Here is a 20,224-nt window from a genome sequence, read left to right on the forward strand (position 1 = left end):
AACTGCAGTGTGCCTGTCGCCCCATCTGATCTACACAAAGAACCCCCCGAGGAGGAAGGGAGAAATCACCCGTACCCGCACCGCCACGGGCATAAACATAGAACACACAGTTAAGTTACTCTGTACAGTACGTAGTCTCAATTCGGACCTCCGGGGGCCCATATTACTCCTGGGCCGTTGCACCACCTTCCGCACCACCAGGGCCACCGCTCTCAGAGTCATCTGTCGGCAACGAGTCCAACCAGTCGGCTGCACGCTCCGGCTGATCAAAAAAGTAGGCACGTTCTCTGAACTCAATCCGCAGTTGGGCTGGAAACAACATGGCATACTTCAGTCCCCGGTCCCTCAGGCGACGCTTCACTTCGAGAAACCCAGACCGTTGTCGTTGCACTTGGGGAGTGAAATCAGGGTAGATGGAGACAGAGTTATTGTCATATTTCAACGGGCCGTGTTTACGGGCGGCCTGCAGGATAGCGTCTCTGTCTCGATAGTGAAATAGCCTTGCAATGATAGGCCTCGGCGGGCCTCCTGGTTTCACTCGTCCTCCTGGGAAACGATAACCGCGCTCTACGGCAAAGAACTTACTGAGTCCAACCGGAGCAAGTTTAGCAACGATAAGTTCTTCGACCAATAAGTCGATCGAGGCAGCACCATCACTTTCCGGCACTCCAACTAGGCGTATGTTGTTCCGCCTGGCCCTGTTGTCGTAGTCCTCCATACGTTTAAGCAGCAGATCATGTGAGGAACGCAGATTCCCAATCTCAGATTGCGCCTCCGCCATGTCAGTCACTAGACTCGACGCCTTCAGGTCTAGTGCCTTCACTCTCTCGTTCGTTTTGGCTAGATCGGCTCGAATAAGAGTAACATCCACGGCCACCGTGTCTATCTTGGACACGATGGCTTCGTATTGCTGACTCATATCGGCCTTAAGTCCAGAGATGGCAGCCAATAGGTCTTGGAGCGATACTTCAGAGGAAGACGACATGTCCGTTTGAGGTCCTTCAGCGCTCACGCTGGTGACACCGGGGGAGCCTCTCGGCTGGGTGTAGCGTTCGATCATATTGGACTGGATCGACCCCCCCGGGTTACAGTCTTCCTGCGCTTTTCGACCTCGGGTTTTGTCGCCATGTTGCAGTCAGTGACGGCCGAGAACCCAAAGGGGGCAGTGGGACGGAGAAGAGTCCAAAAACTCCGAAGTATAGTCCGAAGAGGGAATACCGCAGGCCTCCTTGCCAGCCCAAGGATGGAAAGTGTGCACTGTGAGGGCAGCAGGCGAAGACAGAGTAGGAGGAGACAGAGACAATGAGGCCGGAAACCGAAAGTGAAAGTGGTTCACCACCGGTGGGCCAGATGCCAGGCAGCCGTTGTTGTTGCATTACAGCTCGGCCATAGTAGGCAGCCAAGACCCCGGTTGCGTCCGTGGGCAGGCCAGAGAGTTGAAGACGACAGAATAATGGTCTCCGAGGTCCGATTTCGACCAAAAAAGGATCGTCAGCATCAGTGAGAGTAGCACTCCAAAAGCCCGTCGAAGTGATCAGGATAATTGCAGGATAGATAAAGAAGGGCGGCGCTGGTCTCGGGAGCTCTCTGCTCACGCGACCATCTTGGATGCCCGCGTAGCTCCTCCCCCCGAGGGGACAATTGTTAAGCGCCTCAATTGGAGCACACATGAGGTAATGAGAACCAGGTTTGGATCCCACTGAGGCATTATGAAGGAGGAAACGTGTGTACAAGTTCAGTCAGGAACCTATTTACAATAGGGGTCTTAAATAAAGAGGGTTGGTCAGGCAGAAGCAGTAAAGTGGACAGAGTAGAAAGATAACTCTTGAGAGTGCCCAGACCAGAGCCGTGCTGGGCAAGGATGAAAAAAGAGAAGAATATCAGAAAGAGGGTCATAGACTTTTCTGTACAATATTTTACGGCAATGGCAGGCATATACGGTTTTGGTGGAGGGCCTCCAAGATAACTTTGCAAACTTCAGGAGGACTGTCAAAAGCTATCAACTGCTGTTGCTAATTCTTCACGGAAGGAGGTGGAGAGTTGACAGGTTCAGGTATAAGACCCACCCCTGCTGCTGCAACAGAAGATTCTCCCAAAGGAGCAGCCTGATCGGAGGTTCGATGCTCATTTTCAGAAGCTCGGGATACCAAACTCTCTGTGCCCAGTCCGGAGCCACAAAAATAATTTGGACCCGCATGTTCCTGATCTTCTTGAGAACTCTGGGCAGGAGTGGTATAGGCGGAAAGGCATACAGTAGGCCTGTGCTCCACTCACCATATAAAGCATCGCCGAGCGATAGCCACCTTGGAAACTCCAAGACGCATAAATGCCGACACTACGTGTCCTCTTCGGAAGCGACAGATCTAACCAAGACTCTCCCCACTGCTGAAAGAGATCTTACACCACCTCTGAGTGGAGACACCATTCGTGATCTGCTAGGCATCGATAGCTGAGTTCCTCTGCCCTGGGGTTCAGGGAACCTGACAAGTATTTAACCACCAGGGTTATGTCCTGCTGTTCCAGCCATCTCCATAGAGGCAGGGTGTAGGACTAAGCTTAAAGGCTGCTCTCCACAGTCACTACTTAGAGAGCTTTCTATGGTTGAATAATAATAGTAAACTTTATTCGGATTTTTTTAAGGATCCATAAAAGCAGTACAGATAAAAAATCTTCAGTGCGATATGATTACAGATTATTTAAAAACAGCAAGAAGGAGTTTCGGTAATTTATACAGTACTATTATAATCAGAGGTTTTTCCTGTGTCCGTATATACATTTCAGAAAGTTAAGAACATGATAACATGTGGGTTCGGTATCCAGAAGCTGCAGGCTCAACATGGCTACTCGGCATTGTCTAAGACCCCAAGATTTTAAAAGAGTTAGTAACCAAAGTTTACGGTGTTCCTGATAAAATTTACAGAACAGAACAGTATGAAGGGTGGTTTGTCTTGATTTCCCATCGCATGGACATGGAGGTGGATTTGAGTCCCAAACGTTTGGCGTTGGAAAAGCTACCAATTTGTGAAATATGTTCAGTCTGAATCTTATCAGGAGAAATCGGTCAAAGGTGCCAATGTCAAGGTTTAAATAGGGCTGCATTAAAAGAGTAGATTGAACCATTATTGCGTGCTGCACCGACTGCTTCCCAGCTTCTATTTGTAGTCTCAGATTACCCAGATGGTCCAGGGCTCGTCTTTTTAGGTTATTTTTTGAGAGTTCTCCAATTTTTTCGGGATTTGAATAATATTTTCCTATTCCAAGGTCAGAGAGAAAGGTCCGGATATAGGCCAGTGTGAGAAGTTGGCCCGATATGCAACGTTCGCTATTCTAGCGACCGCTATGTATCGTTCCAACGACCCTTATGGTGTTTGGTTGTAAGTCAACCTATAGACCAGCTATCCTAGTAGCGTGGATACGAGCAGTCTAAGGCTAAAGACTCGAGAGGGCGTGTTAAGCCAGCTGTTTACCACACATGTACCCCTTGAACACCCAGTGAAAGGACACCACACAAGTGTTATGAAAATAAACAGGATATTTATTAAGAATCACAACAGCCCTGTACTCTTTATGAGGACAGGGTACTAAGCACAAACCAAATCTCTTTAGCAAATACTTCAAGTGCACAATTAAAACAAGTGTCCGAGGACACGGAAAGGTTAAGGTCTCGGGCGGACCCGATAAGGCAAGTCGGAAGCGAGGGACTCGGGACCCTAGAGTAAGGAGGCTATGCAGGCACCGAAATGCCGAGTTACCTAGCCACGAGGGCTGCGGCTGCACAAGTCTTACAGGCGTCGGGGTCTTCGCTGACGAGCCAGGAGCCGGAAGAAAGGAGTTGCTGGCCGGCGACCAGTGCTGAATAGTTCGTAGAGATCCAAGCCTGGATCGGAGATTGATGAAACCTGAAAGCAGAGGGGACCAAGTTCGTACTACTAGCCAGTAGTCAGAGGGTACCAGGAAGGCACCGGTTGGCCGTCACCTCGACTAGGTGAGTGGGCGACGCTAGGCTCTGCAGTCTCACGGACCAGGAGGCGTTGTCGGCGACCACGGTGGAGGTGCGAGCTGTCCCACGAAGGATGATGCTGTCGGCGTCGCTGGGCCAGGATGGGGCAACAAGCCTTGGCAGATCTCAGGGCCACGGGGTGGGCCTAAGATGGCGTCTTGAGTGGACCAGGAGGGTCCGGGGTGCTTCTCGCAAAGATGGAAGCAAGGGCCAGTCTGGAGCAACCAGACCAGCAGTGATGATTCTCGGATGTCGTCACAGAAGGGCACAAGCCAGCGGCGAGTGACCAGACAACGTGCTGAGCAGCGAGCAGAAGGGCCCCACGCAGATCGTGGAGATGCTGGGAGACTGCACTTCGGTGCTAGAGCGGCTCAGGGTCGGGGCTTCTCGGACCCCAGAGCACTCACCAGAGAGTTACCTCGATGGTCGTGCTGGTTTTTAAGAGCGTGCAGGTTCTGATGATGGCCGGTCCCTCGAGGTCTCGTCGCACCCACCGATCACAGCTGAGCTGATGACGTGGGTAGAGGTCGGAGGTGCCAGGGAAGCCGGTTCTCGTCGAGCTGGGCCGTCGGATCCTTGAGGAAGGACTTGCAGCAAACCGCAGAGTTCTTAGTTGGTGCCCGCTGACGCAGGGTGACTACTCCTTAGCCACAAGGGAGAAATCTTGAGAAGAGTCTTGAGTGTCCTTTCGTAGAAAGTAGTTCTTGATTCAAAGATGATCTAATTTGGAAGGGTCCCCGCTCCGGTCTTTATCCTAAAGAAAGGGGTGGGTACATGACTAGGTCCTGCCCTAAGGGTGGGACCAGGAAGGGGGGTAGTTACGCCCCTCTCCCCTGCCGGGCTTTCCCCAGGCCAGGGCTGTCGCCCCTGGAACTGGTTCTAACCGGCAGATGCGTAGTGAGCACCGGGGTGCCACTCCGCAGTCACCTTCTCGCCAAAGCCCTACCTACCCAGAATACACAAACCCTGTCTGGGACGGTGCGAACAGCGCCCTCGACAGGAAACCCTTTGTCCAAGTGCTCCTCGCTGGAAGGACTCCCAGCAGCAGGAGGTCAGACTTGTGTCTGTGGTGGCAGCATCCATTTTGTGGAGCTGAGGCTTCAGTTAACTTTAACCGGGGTTCACAGTTACGTACATGTCGTGTCCCTCTAGAAGGGTGGGATACTAACCTCATCGCCAGAATTGGTGAGAGGGCAGCACCCCGATTCGTATGACACCTTACTCGACATGCTTTGATAACGCGATACCGGAGTTACCGATATGGTACGCGTTATCATGGAACAGCTATTGGGTCTTGATTCCGCAAGCTGCAGCCGGGCTCGGCTCGGGCCTGAACCTAGCTCACACGAGCCCACGCACTCTGCCTTCAGGATTGATAAGGCCTGCCATAGGAGTGACTGATAGGGACTCGGGTGTCCATTGTATGGTTAGATATAGGGCTACTATACCTAAAGCGAAGGGTGGTTACACGTCTTCGCCCCAGCTGTCGTGCAGCCAGTTGTGTCAAATTTAAGAGGCCAGCCAGGGGTGGCATAATACATGCTGCAGCCCCTGGCGGCCCTGGGTACACCTATGCCCTGCGTTACGGGGTCTGATAAGGTGGCCCAGTACCAATTGGTAAATGCACCTAGGGTACATATCGTAATTTAGAAAGAGAACAGCCAGGCTGTGGGTCTGATTAGCAGGCCCACAGCCAGAGAAAGTCGTAAACCAGTGAAACAAAAGCAAAAAATCTGGGTGATCATAGGATTGCAGACCCTACTCTCCTACATGACCCCCCCCAAACGTCGGAACACTAAGCTAACCTTGACCAGGTGAGTCTTCTTGTTCTAAGTGGAAATATCTGGAGAGCCCATCGGCATTGCCATGATCAGTACCAGGTCTGTGTTCCACTGTAAAGTCCATCCCCTGTAGGGAAATGGACCACCTAAGCAGTTTGGGGTTTTCACCCTTCATCTGATTTAGCCACAAGAGGGGCTTATGGTCGGTCTGAATCTTGAAGTGAGTGCCAAACAAGTATGGCCTCAGCTTCTTCAGGGCCCAAACCACAGCAAAGGCCTCCCTCTCAATAGCTGACCAATTCTTCTCTCTAGGGGTCAGCCTTCTACTTATAAAAGCAATGGGCTGGTCTTGACCATCAAAATTCAGTTGAGAAAGAACAGCTCCCACACCCAACTCAGAAGCATCTGTTTGGACAATGAATGGTTTGGAGTAGTCCGGACTCTTGAGGATAGGCGCCGTGCACATGGCCTGCTTTAGGTCATCGAATGCTTTTTGACAGCTCGCTGTCCACTGAACCTTTTTTGGCATTTTCTTGCTTGTCAGTTCGTTTAATGGTGTCACGATGGAACCATAGTTCCTGACAAACTTCCGGTAGTATCCAGTCAGGCCCAAGAAAGCTCGAACCTGAGTCTGGGTGGTTGGAGGAGCCCAGTCCCTGATTGACTGTATCTTGCTCTCCAGTGGCTGAACCTGGCCTCCACCTACAAGGTGGCCCAGGTATACAACCTGTGTCTGCCCTATCTGGCACTTGGTGGCCTTGATAGTGAGACCTGCTGCTTGCAGTGCCTCTAACGTCTTCCGCAGGTGGACCAGGTGATCCTCCCAGGTGGAGCTAAAGACAGCGATATCGTCAAGATACGCCGCGCAGAAGTCATCCAGCCCAGTAAGGACTTGATTCACCAACCGTTGGAAGGTGGCAGGTGCATTTTTCAGACCGAAGGGCATCACCACAAACTGATAATGCCCACCAGGGGTTGAAAATGCGGTTTTAGGTTTGGCGTCCTCAGCTAACCTGATTTGCCAATACCCAGCTGTCAGGTCAAACGTACTTAGGTAGTTGGCCGAAGCCAATCTATCGATAAGCTCGTCTGCCCTTGGTATTGGGTGGGCGTCAGTCTTAGTGACTGCATTGAGACCCCTGTAGTCTACGCAAAACCTCATCTCTCTCTTACCACCCTGGGTGTGAGGTTTCGGCACTAGAACTACGGGACTAGCCCAAGGGCTATCCGAGGGTTCAATGACTCCCAGCTCCAACATTTTCTGCACTTCACTCTTGATGCAGTCTCTAACGTGATCAGGCTGCCGGTAGATTTTACTCTTCACGGGCAAGCTGTCACCAGTGTCAACCTCACGGGTACACCAATCGGTCTGGCTGGGTGTTAGAGAAAACATATGTCTGAACGACTGAAGAACCTGTTTACAGTCGCTCTGTTGATGTTCGGAGAGGCTGCCACAAAAGACAACACCATCTACCGATCCATCGTCAGGATTCTGAGTGAGCAGGTCGGGGAGAGGGTCACTCTCCTCCTCCTGTCCCTCATCTAGGGCCATGAGCAAACTCATGTCCTTCCTGTCGACATATGCTTTTAGCCTGTTGACATGGAGCACCCTGTGGGGGCTCCGGGGAGTTCCCAGGTCGACCAGGTAGGTGACCTCTCCCTTTTTCTCCAGGATGGTGTAGGGCCCGGACCACTTGTCCTTGAGTGCTGCTGGGGCCACTGGCTCCAACACCCACACCTTCTGTCCGGGCTGGTAAACAGTCAAGACAGCCTTTTGGTCATGCCAAGCTTTTTGGAGTTCTTGGCTGGCCTTAAGGTTTTCAGATGCCTTTTCCATGTATTCAGCCATCCGCGAGCGGAGGCCAAGCACATAGTCCACTATGTTGGTTGCAGGCTTTTTGAGAGGTCTCTCCCATCCTTCCTTCACCAAACACAGGGGTCCCCTTACAGGATGCCCGTACAAAAGTTCAAAAGGGCTGTAGCCAACCCCCTTCTGTGGGACTTCTCTATAGGCGAACAAGAGGCAGGGGATCAGGACGTCCCATCTACGCCGAAGCTTTTCCGGTAGTCCATGAATCATCCCTTTTAGGGTCCTGTTGAATCTCTCAACAAGCCCATTGCATTGTGGGTGATAGGGTGTAGTGAACTTGTAGTTAACACCACATTCCTTCCACATAGCAGTTAAGTAGCTCGACATAAAGTTTGCACCTCTGTCGGAGACGACCTCCTTAGGGAAGCCCACTCTGGAGAACACTCCAACTAGGGCTCTTGCCACAACAGGGGCTGTAGTGGTCCTAAGGGGAATAGCTTCAGGATACCTGGTGGCATGATCCACTACCACCAGTATAAACTTGTGCCCTGATGCTGTAGGTGGTTCCATGGGACCGACGATGTCGATCCCCACCCGTTCAAAGGGTACCCCCACCACAGGCAGTGGTATAAGGGGGGCCTTTGTCGTGCCACCTGACTTACCACTGGCTTGGCAAGTGACACAGGAGCGGCAAAACTCCTTGGTATCTTCGTTCATGTGAGGCCAGTGAAAGTGTGAGACGAGCCTGTCCCACGTTTTCGTCTGGCCCAAGTGACCTGCTAAGGGAATCTCGTGGGCCAAGGTAAGTAGGAAACCACGCTGAGACAAGGGTACAACCAGCCTCCTGGTCATGCCAGGCTTGGGGTCTCTTGACTCAGTGTACAGGAGTCCATCTTCCCAGTATACCTTGTGGGTACCTGTGGCGTTCCCAGCAGCCTCAGCAGCAGCCTGCTGTCTGAGGGGTTCAAGAGAAGGGCAGTCTAACTGGTCCTTCCCCAGGTCTTCCCTTGAGGGTCCCCCTGAACCCAAGAATTCAACTTGATCAAGTTCGAATTCCCTAGGCTCAGTTTCCCGCAATTCCTGTAGGTCAGCCTCCTCCGAGACTTGATCCTCGACCTGGGGCAAGGGGGAAGGCGCAGCCTTAACCCTACTGCTCTTTTTCTTGGGAGGTGTCTGGTCCTTTGTTCCAGGATCCAGCACCTGTTCAGTGGGGCATTTCCTGACCTGTGACCTAGTCACGGCGAACACATGTGCTGGCAAACCTAACATTTCCATGTGAGTCCGGTGCTCCACTTCTGACCATTGTGACGACTCCAAATCATTGCCCAACAAACAATCCACTGGGAGGTCTGGACTAACTACAACCTTCTTTTGGCCAGTTACCCCTCCCCAGGAGAAAGCTACAATTGCCATACTGTGATTGGTAGTGACATTGCTTGCATTGGTCACCAGGAATTCTGTACCTGGCATGATCTGTCCAGGGTCCACAAAGTTAGGCGTCACCATGGTGACGCTGGCACAAGTGTCCCTATAGGCCTGAGCCATCTTTCCATTTATGAAAGGCGTCTGTCGGTATTTGCCCAAAGAATTGGGGCTTACGTCAGGGGACACGTCCACGTCCCCTGTACTGACAAGGACAGCCTGAGTGAGTGTGCCAACTAAGTTGTCACGCCCCTCAGAACCCAGGGTTAACCCTACTAAACCCTTGGGAGGCGCACTACCACTGCTGACTGTACTAGGGGGCACAGGTGCCTTAGGGGCTGCAGTGGCAGGAGTCTGCCCTCCTCCTTTCTTGGTGCACTCACTAAACCAGTGAGATTTACATTTACAGTACTGGCACCATCTTTTGGATTGGCCTTCTTTCTTCTTTTGGGGAGCCTGACCCCCACCCTCTTTGGGTTGTTGGGGACCTGTCGAAGACTTCTGGTCACTTTGTTCCCCTTTAGAATCTTTACCCTTCTGGTCTGCTTTCTTCTGACCACCTTGATTCTGGCCCTGGTTCTGTTTAACTCTTGTACGAACCCATCTGTCTGCCTTCTTTCCCAATTCTTGGGGAGAGGTCAGATCCGAGTCGACAAGATGCTGATGCAACAACTGGTTCTGACAATTGTTTAAAATTTGTTCTCTCATCATCAAATTATACAATCCTTCGTAATCAGTAACCTTAATGCCCAGCAACCAGCCCTCAAAAGCCTTAGTGGCACAATCGACAAAATCAGACCAATCTTGAGACTGCGTTTTCTGGGTATCCCTGAACAGCACCCTGTACTGTTCAGTGGTTAGGCCGAACCCTTCAACGAGTGTATTTTTCAAGATTTGGTAATTGTTAGCATCTTCCACCCTTGTGGTGAGGAGCTTGTCTCTTCCTTTTCCTTCAAAGGAGAGCCACAAGATAGCTGCCCACTGACTCTGGGGAACGCCCTGCACAGTGCAGGCCCTCTCCAAAGCAGTAATCCATTTGTGGATGTCGTCCCCTTGTTTAAAGGGGGGCACTATCTTACCAAGGTGTTTCGTATCGAAACTCTTTTCCCTATTACTAGGTACATTGCTGCCACCAGTGGGGACTGCCCCACTTAACTGTTGCTCTCTTGCAAAGGCAAGCCTCTCCTTGGCCAGGGCAAGTTCTTCCCTTTCAATCCTTAGATTAGCTGCCCTTTCCTTCGCTTCGTACACTCTCCTCTGGGGGGACGTCATCCCTCTCTGAGACGAGTTGTGAGAGCCATTGGTTTGAAGGGATCTGCCAGAGCCTCTTGACAGAGATCTGGCTCGTCCGTTCCCAATGTTAAGCTGACCTGATAGTGGCCCCAGGGGTCCCCCAGTACCGCTATCATGTTTGCTTAAGTTGGACCTGCTAAGTCTGACGACTTCTACCTGTCCCTTATCTGCCTCATCCCCAGAGAGATCCTCATCCTCATCCTCCTCCACATCCTCGTTCTCGGTTGCGAGGTGAATGAGGTCAGGATCGTCTCGGGTTCCCTCGAGGGGAGGCATGTCTCCTTCTGGATTAGAAGAGCTACGAAGTTTCTCAGCTCTCCTGGCATCATAAGTCTCCAAGAGACCAATCAGAAAGGATGTTGTGGGGTTAGACCCCTGCTGAATCTTCCTGGAGTGACACAACCGTCTCAACTCCTTGAAGCTCAGCACAGTATATCCTGAAGGGATGACCTGTGGAGGGTCAACTGACACAAGGGGAGACCCAGAGTTTCCTCCTTTGTCCGACATACTGTTTCTAGTGTGGTGTAAGTGATGCACCTACCTACACTATGTGTTTACCTACTGTTCCCTTGCTAAGAGTTGTAGCCAAGGTGTGCTAAGCCTTGAGGAGCTACAACAGCTGGTTCAGTAGAACTCAGAGTATTCTAAGCTTTTAGTTATATGTACTAACAGTACTTGTGCGATCTTTCAACAAGATATTCTTAGGATACGTGTGGTAAAACAACAGCAAGCTCAAATCCCAACCGCTGCTCACCAATGTGAGAAGTTGGCCCGATATGCAACGTTCGCTATTCTAGCGACCGCTATGTATCGTTCCAACGACCCTTATGGTGTTTGGTTGTAAGTCAACCTATAGACCAGCTATCCTAGTAGCGTGGATACGAGCAGTCTAAGGCTAAAGACTCGAGAGGGCGTGTTAAGCCAGCTGTTTACCACACATGTACCCCTTGAACACCCAGTGAAAGGACACCACACAAGTGTTATGAAAATAAACAGGATATTTATTAAGAATCACAACAGCCCTGTACTCTTTATGAGGACAGGGTACTAAGCACAAACCAAATCTCTTTAGCAAATACTTCAAGTGCACAATTAAAACAAGTGTCCGAGGACACGGAAAGGTTAAGGTCTCGGGCGGACCCGATAAGGCAAGTCGGAAGCGAGGGACTCGGGACCCTAGAGTAAGGAGGCTATGCAGGCACCGAAATGCCGAGTTACCTAGCCACGAGGGCTGCGGCTGCACAAGTCTTACAGGCGTCGGGGTCTTCGCTGACGAGCCAGGAGCCGGAAGAAAGGAGTTGCTGGCCGGCGACCAGTGCTGAATAGTTCGTAGAGATCCAAGCCTGGATCGGAGATTGATGAAACCTGAAAGCAGAGGGGACCAAGTTCGTACTACTAGCCAGTAGTCAGAGGGTACCAGGAAGGCACCGGTTGGCCGTCACCTCGACTAGGTGAGTGGGCGACGCTAGGCTCTGCAGTCTCACGGACCAGGAGGCGTTGTCGGCGACCACGGTGGAGGTGCGAGCTGTCCCACGAAGGATGATGCTATCGGCGTCGCTGGGCCCAGGATGGGGCAACAAGCCTTGGCAGATCTCAGGGCCACGGGGTGGGCCTAAGATGGCGTCTTGAGTGGACCAGGAGGGTCCGGGGTGCTTCTCGCAAAGATGGAAGCAAGGGCCAGTCTGGAGCAACCAGACCAGCAGTGATGATTCTCGGATGTCGTCACAGAAGGGCACAAGCCAGCGGCGAGTGACCAGACAACGTGCTGAGCAGCGAGCAGAAGGGCCCCACGCAGATCGTGGAGATGCTGGGAGACTGCACTTCGGTGCTAGAGCGGCTCAGGGTCGGGGCTTCTCGGACCCCAGAGCACTCACCAGAGAGTTACCTCGATGGTCGTGCTGGTTTTTAAGAGCGTGCAGGTTCTGATGATGGCCGGTCCCTCGAGGTCTCGTCGCACCCACCGATCACAGCTGAGCTGATGACGTGGGTAGAGGTCGGAGGTGCCAGGGAAGCCGGTTCTCGTCGAGCTGGGCCGTCGGATCCTTGAGGAAGGACTTGCAGCAAACCGCAGAGTTCTTAGTTGGTGCCCGCTGACGCAGGGTGACTACTCCTTAGCCACAAGGGAGAAATCTTGAGAAGAGTCTTGAGTGTCCTTTCGTAGAAAGTAGTTCTTGATTCAAAGATGATCTAATTTGGAAGGGTCCCCGCTCCGGTCTTTATCCTAAAGAAAGGGGTGGGTACATGACTAGGTCCTGCCCTAAGGGTGGGACCAGGAAGGGGGGTAGTTACGCCCCTCTCCCCTGCCGGGCTTTCCCCAGGCCAGGGCTGTCGCCCCTGGAACTGGTTCTAACCGGCAGATGCGTAGTGAGCACCGGGGTGCCACTCCGCAGTCACCTTCTCGCCAAAGCCCTACCTACCCAGAATACACAAACCCTGTCTGGGACGGTGCGAACAGCGCCCTCGACAGGAAACCCTTTGTCCAAGTGCTCCTCGCTGGAAGGACTCCCAGCAGCAGGAGGTCAGACTTGTGTCTGTGGTGGCAGCATCCATTTTGTGGAGCTGAGGCTTCAGTTAACTTTAACCGGGGTTCACAGTTACGTACATGTCGTGTCCCTCTAGAAGGGTGGGATACTAACCTCATCGCCAGAATTGGTGAGAGGGCAGCACCCCGATTCGTATGACACCTTACTCGACATGCTTTGATAACGAGATACCGGAGTTACCGATATGGTACGCGTTATCATGGAACAGCTATTGGGTCTTGATTCCGCAAGCTGCAGCCGGGCTCGGCTCGGGCCTGAACCTAGCTCACACGAGCCCACGCACTCTGCCTTCAGGATTGATAAGGCCTGCCATAGGAGTGACTGATAGGGACTCGGGTGTCCATTGTATGGTTAGATATAGGGCTACTATACCTAAAGCGAAGGGTGGTTACACGTCTTCGCCCCAGCTGTCGTGCAGCCAGTTGTGTCAAATTTAAGAGGCCAGCCAGGGGTGGCATAATACATGCTGCAGCCCCTGGCGGCCCTGGGTACACCTATGCCCTGCGTTACGGGGTCTGATAAGGTGGCCCAGTACCAATTGGTAAATGCACCTAGGGTACATATCGTAATTTAGAAAGAGAACAGCCAGGCTGTGGGTCTGATTAGCAGGCCCACAGCCAGAGAAAGTCGTAAACCAGTGAAACAAAAGCAAAAAATCTGGGTGATCATAGGATTGCAGACCCTACTCTCCTACAGCCAGCCATTTAATTTTTAAAACGTAGTCCAGAGACATTGCATCCGTCAGTATTGTTTTTGTAATGTCGTTTTTATCTGACGCCCAGATACGTCGCCAAAGGAGGAGTGGTTGTATTTTAGCAAGATCTTCGATATATGGTGCCCCCAGTTCTAAATGGCAGGCGTAAGTCGAAGAACTTTTGGGGGCGGATAAAAGAAATCTGAAAAACTTATTTTCTGCAATTTGCAGAGAGGTGACATCCGTGTGGCCCCATAGACCTGCTCCATATAAAGCTGTAGATTGACATTTGGCTTTGTATATGGTTATCAATTCCCTGGGCGGACGTTTTCCTAGTTTTTGTGTAAACGACACCAATGCGGCTAATGCTCTTTTAAAACAATGTTTTCTGGCTTCTACTGCTGGTTTCCAGGAGAGTTTATTATCTATCATGACTCCCAGATAGCAGTATTCATTTGTAGAATCTATTTTTTGGCTGTCAAGGTAGATAGAATTTTGCTGTTTCCTCCCAACCCCAGCCTTCATTACGAAAGTCTTTTTTACGTTTATATGAAGGTCAAGGGTTCCCATGAACTGTGAATATCTATTAAGGGACCTTTGAAGTTCACGGGGGGTTTGTGCAAGGAGGACGGCGTCGTCCGCGTAGAGCAGAGCGGGGATCGGGCGATGTTTGGCCAATGGAAGGTCACGGGCACCCTTCAGGAGCTCAACCTCCAAGTTGTTGGTATAGAGGGAGAAAAGGAAGGGTGCCAGGACACATCCTTGTCTGACCCCACGCTCTACTCTAAAAGACGCCGTCAGTTCTCCCTTTGTCCCGTAGCGGACTCTTGCGGATGGGTTGGAATAGAGTTCCCTTAAAAAGTTCAGGAGTGATGGATCTACCCCCATCTGTGCTAAAAGGGACCACAATTTTGTATGGGAAACGCAGTCGAAAGCCGCAGACAGATCTACGTAAGTCATGTAAAGTTTTGCTTTCTTTGCGTGCACATATTTTCCGAGGATTATCGATAGATTTAGGGCTTGCTCCACAGTACCTAGTCCTTTTCTAAATCCAAATTGAAGGTCGGATAGGATGCCTCTCTCTTCCGCCCAGTCCTGAAGTCTTTCTAAAATCACTCTTCCTGCTATTTTCCCCAGTGAGTCCAGCAAAGAAATTGGGCGATAGCAGGCGGGGTCCATGCGGTTACCTTTTTTAAATATCGGCACCATGATGGACCTTGTCCATGACTCCAGAATTCCTAATTTTGCCGTTGCGGAGCAGACCCTTGTTAAAATCGGTGCCCAAAGTTCTGTTTGGTGTTTAAAAAAGTCTGCCGGGACTCCGTCCGGCCCTGGAGCTTTTCCTTTTTTGGTTGAGTTCAATGCCACAAGAATCTCAGAAATTTCGAAGTTTATGTCTATGGGGTATGGTAGGAATGTTTTTTCCTCCTCTTCCGTCTCTTGATCAGAGGCTGGTTTTTGGAAGATGCTGGTAAAATGTGATACCCAAGTTGTAGCGTCTATAGCAGCTTCGGTTTTTGGGCTCGTGTCGTCTGCCAAGAAAGGAGTTCTTATAATTCTCCAGAAGGCTTGAGGGTTTTTTTCTTGGGCACTGGTGTGGAGTTCATGCCACAGCGCTTGCTTCAGTTCCTCTTTCCTCTTTTTCCTTATTTTGTGATACTCACTTCTGAGGGTAGCTATTGTGCGGGGGTCCCTTTCGTTTTTGTTTAAGGCTAGCTTCAATTTTGTATGAGCCTTAGTGCACTCTTGGTTGAACCAGCCTTTTGGCCGGGATGGACCGGATTTTAGTTTTGCTGTGAGTAAAACCTTTAGTTTGTCCATTATTTGGGCAAAGTTATTTAGAAGCTCCTCGTCCTTTGTTGCTATGTCCAAACAAATTTTGATTTGGGGATAGACTGATTTTATTAACTCTTTGGTGAGTTCCTCTGGGTTTATCCTTCCCCATTTTATTGAGTATCCGTTTACTTTATCCATATTGATATTTTCCTGGGTCAATGCATTGGCTATTATTACTGGGGAACATTGTTGATGGTTTAGTGAGACTTCCAAGGTTAGTATTGCATGGTCACTTTGGGGATTCGGTTTGACTTCGAAATTTTTTATTCTTAGTTGTAAGGATGTTGATATAATTATGAAGTCTACCGTGGTTTTGTAGCCTCTTCCTATATAAGTAGGTGCAAGTGAATTATCCCCATGGTCCAAAGTGTTTACTATCTGGAGATCCAAGTCGGATAGGAGATCATTCATTTGTCTACCCATTTTGTTATGCAAGAAATGGGTGAGTGAGAGGCCATCTTCTGTCACCATGCCAGGACACTTTCTCTTTGGTTGGGTACAGGCGTGAAGGTTGAAATCGCCTGCCCATATTATTGCTGCCGGGCCTCTTTCTCCTTGTTTCATTCTGAAAGTAGTTAATTTTTCGTGGAGGTGGGCCAGGACTCCCTCAAAGTCCAGTTCATCCAGGTTGTTATAAAAATTAATGATAACCATTGACTCTTTTTTCTGGAGGAAAAGACCAAGGATCTGCAAATTAGATGCCAGTTCTATAACCTTTATTTTAGCGTTTTGGATTGTGTTGGCTACATAGATGCACAGACCTCCCTTTGGTCTACCTATGTGTCCCGACTGCGCGAGAGAGGAGTACGTTTTGTACCCCTGCAGGTGATGTTCTTGTAATGACCATGTCTCCTGTATGCATATTATTTGATGATTATGCGTGTGGTGCATAATTGTCCCGTCCTCTATTTTTGTCCTTAGTCCAGCGATGTTCCATGAGATCAGGCTCAGGATTGTTGGACTGTCCCTTGAGCTTTTTACTCTTTTTGGTTCGTTAAGGATCTCTGGGGCTGGAGGGATCTCTGGGCCTGGAGGGACTAATGGGGAGACCGTGGGTTCCGATAGGTCTGTGTGGATTTGGGAGTGTTCTTGTAATTGTGGTAGTCAGTCAACGCACTCCAAGGCGCTATACCTGTTTGCTAAGTGAAGGCCGTTCCAGCTATCCCAGCGTGTGGGGTCACTGTACTTTCTCCATTGATCCTGTCCACTCCATTCGTCCCTATCTCTGCCTTGATGATTAAGGCCTAGTGGGTTGAATGGGGGAAACCGTCCTTGCCGCGGCTGCTGCCATAGGTGAGTGTTGTGTTGCGTGGATTGCTGGGGTAGCCACCACTGTTGGGTGGTATGATATGGGTATTGAGGGAGATGAGCAGGTGGTTGGGTAGCCAAGTGTATAGGTTGAGGAAATTGGGCGGGTGGTTGCCACTGGAAAACTGATTGTTGCGAAACTTGTGGGAATCGTGGCATGTGTGGGTGCTGCTGGTATTGATACATGTTGTGTTCAGAGGAATTTATAGGCCCAGTATTTAATGGGAGTGCGGGAGAGGGAAAATTTTGCCTAGACGATGGGGGTAGGAAATAGGACAAGGGAAGGGGATTTATTTGGGTGGCTGGTCCTCTGTTGGGTGAGTTGCAGATATAATTTGATGCCCCTATCTCCCTAAATTTAATACTGATGACGTCCCCCGCTATTGCCTTCGTGCTTCTGCCAACCCAGTCTCCTCTGCGTACGGAGAAGATATCACCCCTGATGTGAGCGGGTAAGGGTTTATGGAGTTGGAGCCACTGGGCACATTTGTTCCTCAGCTCTGCGAAAGTTTCTCTTACACCCTCCTTCAGTGGGGGAACAGCTGTTAACACCACCACGAAGGGAGAAGCTTCCGGGGGTAAATTGATTATTTTGGGCCGAGACTGCTTGGTCTTCAGTTCTAGTGGTTTTTCTGGGGAGGGGGTCTCTGCTGGGATGGTGGTATTTCCTTTTGTTTGTCGGCTGTTTGTTTTAGTTTGACCTTCTGGACCTGTTTGTGTAGCAGAGGGGAGATCTACCGCAACCGGGGTGTCTTGGGGGGCATCTAGATTACTCCCTTTTTTAGCTAGGGGTTGTGTTCCTGCCGCTTTTCTGGTTGGTGAAGTGTGAGGCTTGTTTGTTATACCTGTTATTTGTTTAATACTAGATGGTTTTTTTGGGAGTGTTTCCTTTGCCCCGTGCGTTGGAGCGGGACCATTACCGCTTGGCTTACAACTGCATTTCGTATTGATTAATGACGTAAGTCTGTCCAGCTTTGATATTAGGGGTTTGATATGTGCTGTAATTTTAACTTCAAGGTCTGATTTAAGGTCCATGATCATGTTTTCTACCCAACAGGGGATACCTGCCGAGGAGTTTGGGGTGGGCGTAATCAGATTGTGATTCTTTGTTTTTGTTATAGGTTTTTCCTTGATAATTGGCATAGCCTTAAGGAGGGTGGAGGTGTTTTTCCTTGTTTTTGTTGGTTCTAAGGTCGTTACTGGATCGGGTAGTAAGGGATTACTAATGACACTCTGGTCTAATTTTTCAGTCGGTGATTGGCAGACTTCTAAGTCTGGGGTTGCTTCAAGGTCGACATATGATTGATTGGTGTCTGTTTGGGTTACGGATAAATCTACAGAATTTGGAACAGTCATCGTAGGAACGATGGTTAGTGGCAGTGGTAAAGAGCAATTATTGGCAACCTGGTGAACAGGGGAATTTACGGTAGCAAGTGAACCGAGCGAGGATCGTTTGGCCTGCATGAGGTCCAAGGAGACTCTTTTCTCCAGTAGAATGATACTTTTATCGATGGTGTCGTTTACCCTGGATATGAAAAGGTCTATAGGACCGGTCACTTGTGTCACCAGTGCAGCTTTCTTAGACGTGCTTCTAGTTTTGGGACGCATCGTGATTCTCAGTGATGTGCGTCAGAAATCGTGGGGGTCTGCAGGAACGAAGCAAAGTACAGGGTGACAGGGCCGGGGCCGTCCTCTGCCGTCCTCGAACGGCCTCAAACGGCCCTGTCTTTGCCCAGTCTTCGCCCCGGGCTGCGTCCCGCGCTGCGGGAGTGTTGAGCCGAGATATAGTGGGCGTGTGAGGCGGGGGGCGGGCCGGCGGGGAGAGCGGACCGGATGGTCAGTCCGTGGTCTTCGCAGGGACTCCTGGATGTTGGAGTCCCTGCACACTCGCAGCCCACGCCTTTCCTCGCGCCCCTGCCTCCGCCTCCGGTGACCAGGTGCTGTGAGTTTCAAACGCACTCCTGTGCGCAGCGGCTCCCGCGGAGCGGGAGCGGCAAGCCGTGTGGGCGGAACTGCCCTTAGATTCCTCGGAGTAGTGGTAAGCCTCTGCCTGTGGATTCAAGCGTCCCAGGGAATGGCAGGGGAGAGCGCCTTTTACACTCTCAGGCGGGCGGGGGGCGGGCCGGCGGGGAGAGCGGACCGGATGGTCAGTCCGTGGTCTTCGCAGGGACTCCTGGATGTTGGAGTCCCTGCACACTCGCAGCCCACGCCTTTCCTCGCGCCCCTGCCTCCGCCTCCGGTGACCAGGTGCTGTGAGTTTCAAACGCACTCCTGTGCGCAGCGGCTCCCGCGGAGCGGGAGCGGCAAGCCGTGTGGGCGGAACTGCCCTTAGATTCCTCGGAGTAGTGGTAAGCCTCTGCCTGTGGATTCAAGCGTCCCAGGGAATGGCAGGGGAGAGCGCCTTTTACACTCTCAGGCGGGCGGGGGGCGGGCCGGCGGGGAGAGCGGACCGGATGGTCAGTCCGTGGTCTTCGCAGGGACTCCTGGATGTTGGAGTCCCTGCACACTCGCAGCCCACGCCTTTCCTCGCGCCCCTGCCTCCGCCTCCGGTGACCAGGTGCTGTGAGTTTCAAACGCACTCCTGTGCGCAGCGGCTCCCGCGGAGCGGGAGCGGCAAGCCGTGTGGGCGGAACTGCCCTTAGATTCCTCGGAGTAGTGGTAAGCCTCTGCCTGTGGATTCAAGCGTCCCAGGGAATGGCAGGGGAGAGCGCCTTTTACACTCTCAGGCGGGCGGGGGGCGGGCCGGCGGGGAGAGCGGACCGGATGGTCAGTCCGTGGTCTTCGCAGGGACTCCTGGATGTTGGAGTCCCTGCACACTCGCAGCCCACGCCTTTCCTCGCGCCCCTGCCTCCGCCTCCGGTGACCAGGTGCTGTGAGTTTCAAACGCACTCCTGTGCGCAGCGGCTCCCGCGGAGCGGGAGCGGCAAGCCGTGTGGGCGGAACTGCCCTTAGATTCCTCGGAGTAGTGGTAAGCCTCTGCCTGTGGATTCAAGCGTCCCAGGGAATGGCAGGGGAGAGCGCCTTTTACACTCTCAGGCGGGCGGGGGGCGGGCCGGCGGGGAGAGCGGACCGGATGGTCAGTCCGTGGTCTTCGCAGGGACTCCTGGATGTTGGAGTCCCTGCACACTCGCAGCCCACGCCTTTCCTCGCGCCCCTGCCTCCGCCTCCGGTGACCAGGTGCTGTGAGTTTCAAACGCACTCCTGTGCGCAGCGGCTCCCGCGGAGCGGGAGCGGCAAGCCGTGTGGGCGGAACTGCCCTTAGATTCCTCGGAGTAGTGGTAAGCCTCTGCCTGTGGATTCAAGCGTCCCAGGGAATGGCAGGGGAGAGCGCCTTTTACACTCTCAGGCGGGCGGGGGGCGGGCCGGCGGGGAGAGCGGACCGGATGGTCAGTCCGTGGTCTTCGCAGGGACTCCTGGATGTTGGAGTCCCTGCACACTCGCAGCCCACGCCTTTCCTCGCGCCCCTGCCTCCGCCTCCGGTGACCAGGTGCTGTGAGTTTCAAACGCACTCCTGTGCGCAGCGGCTCCCGCGGAGCG

The sequence above is a fragment of the Lissotriton vulgaris genome, chromosome 9 (genome assembly GCF_964263255.1).
Source record: "Lissotriton vulgaris chromosome 9, aLisVul1.2, whole genome shotgun sequence".
NCBI classification, from domain to species: domain Eukaryota; kingdom Metazoa; phylum Chordata; class Amphibia; order Caudata; family Salamandridae; genus Lissotriton; species Lissotriton vulgaris.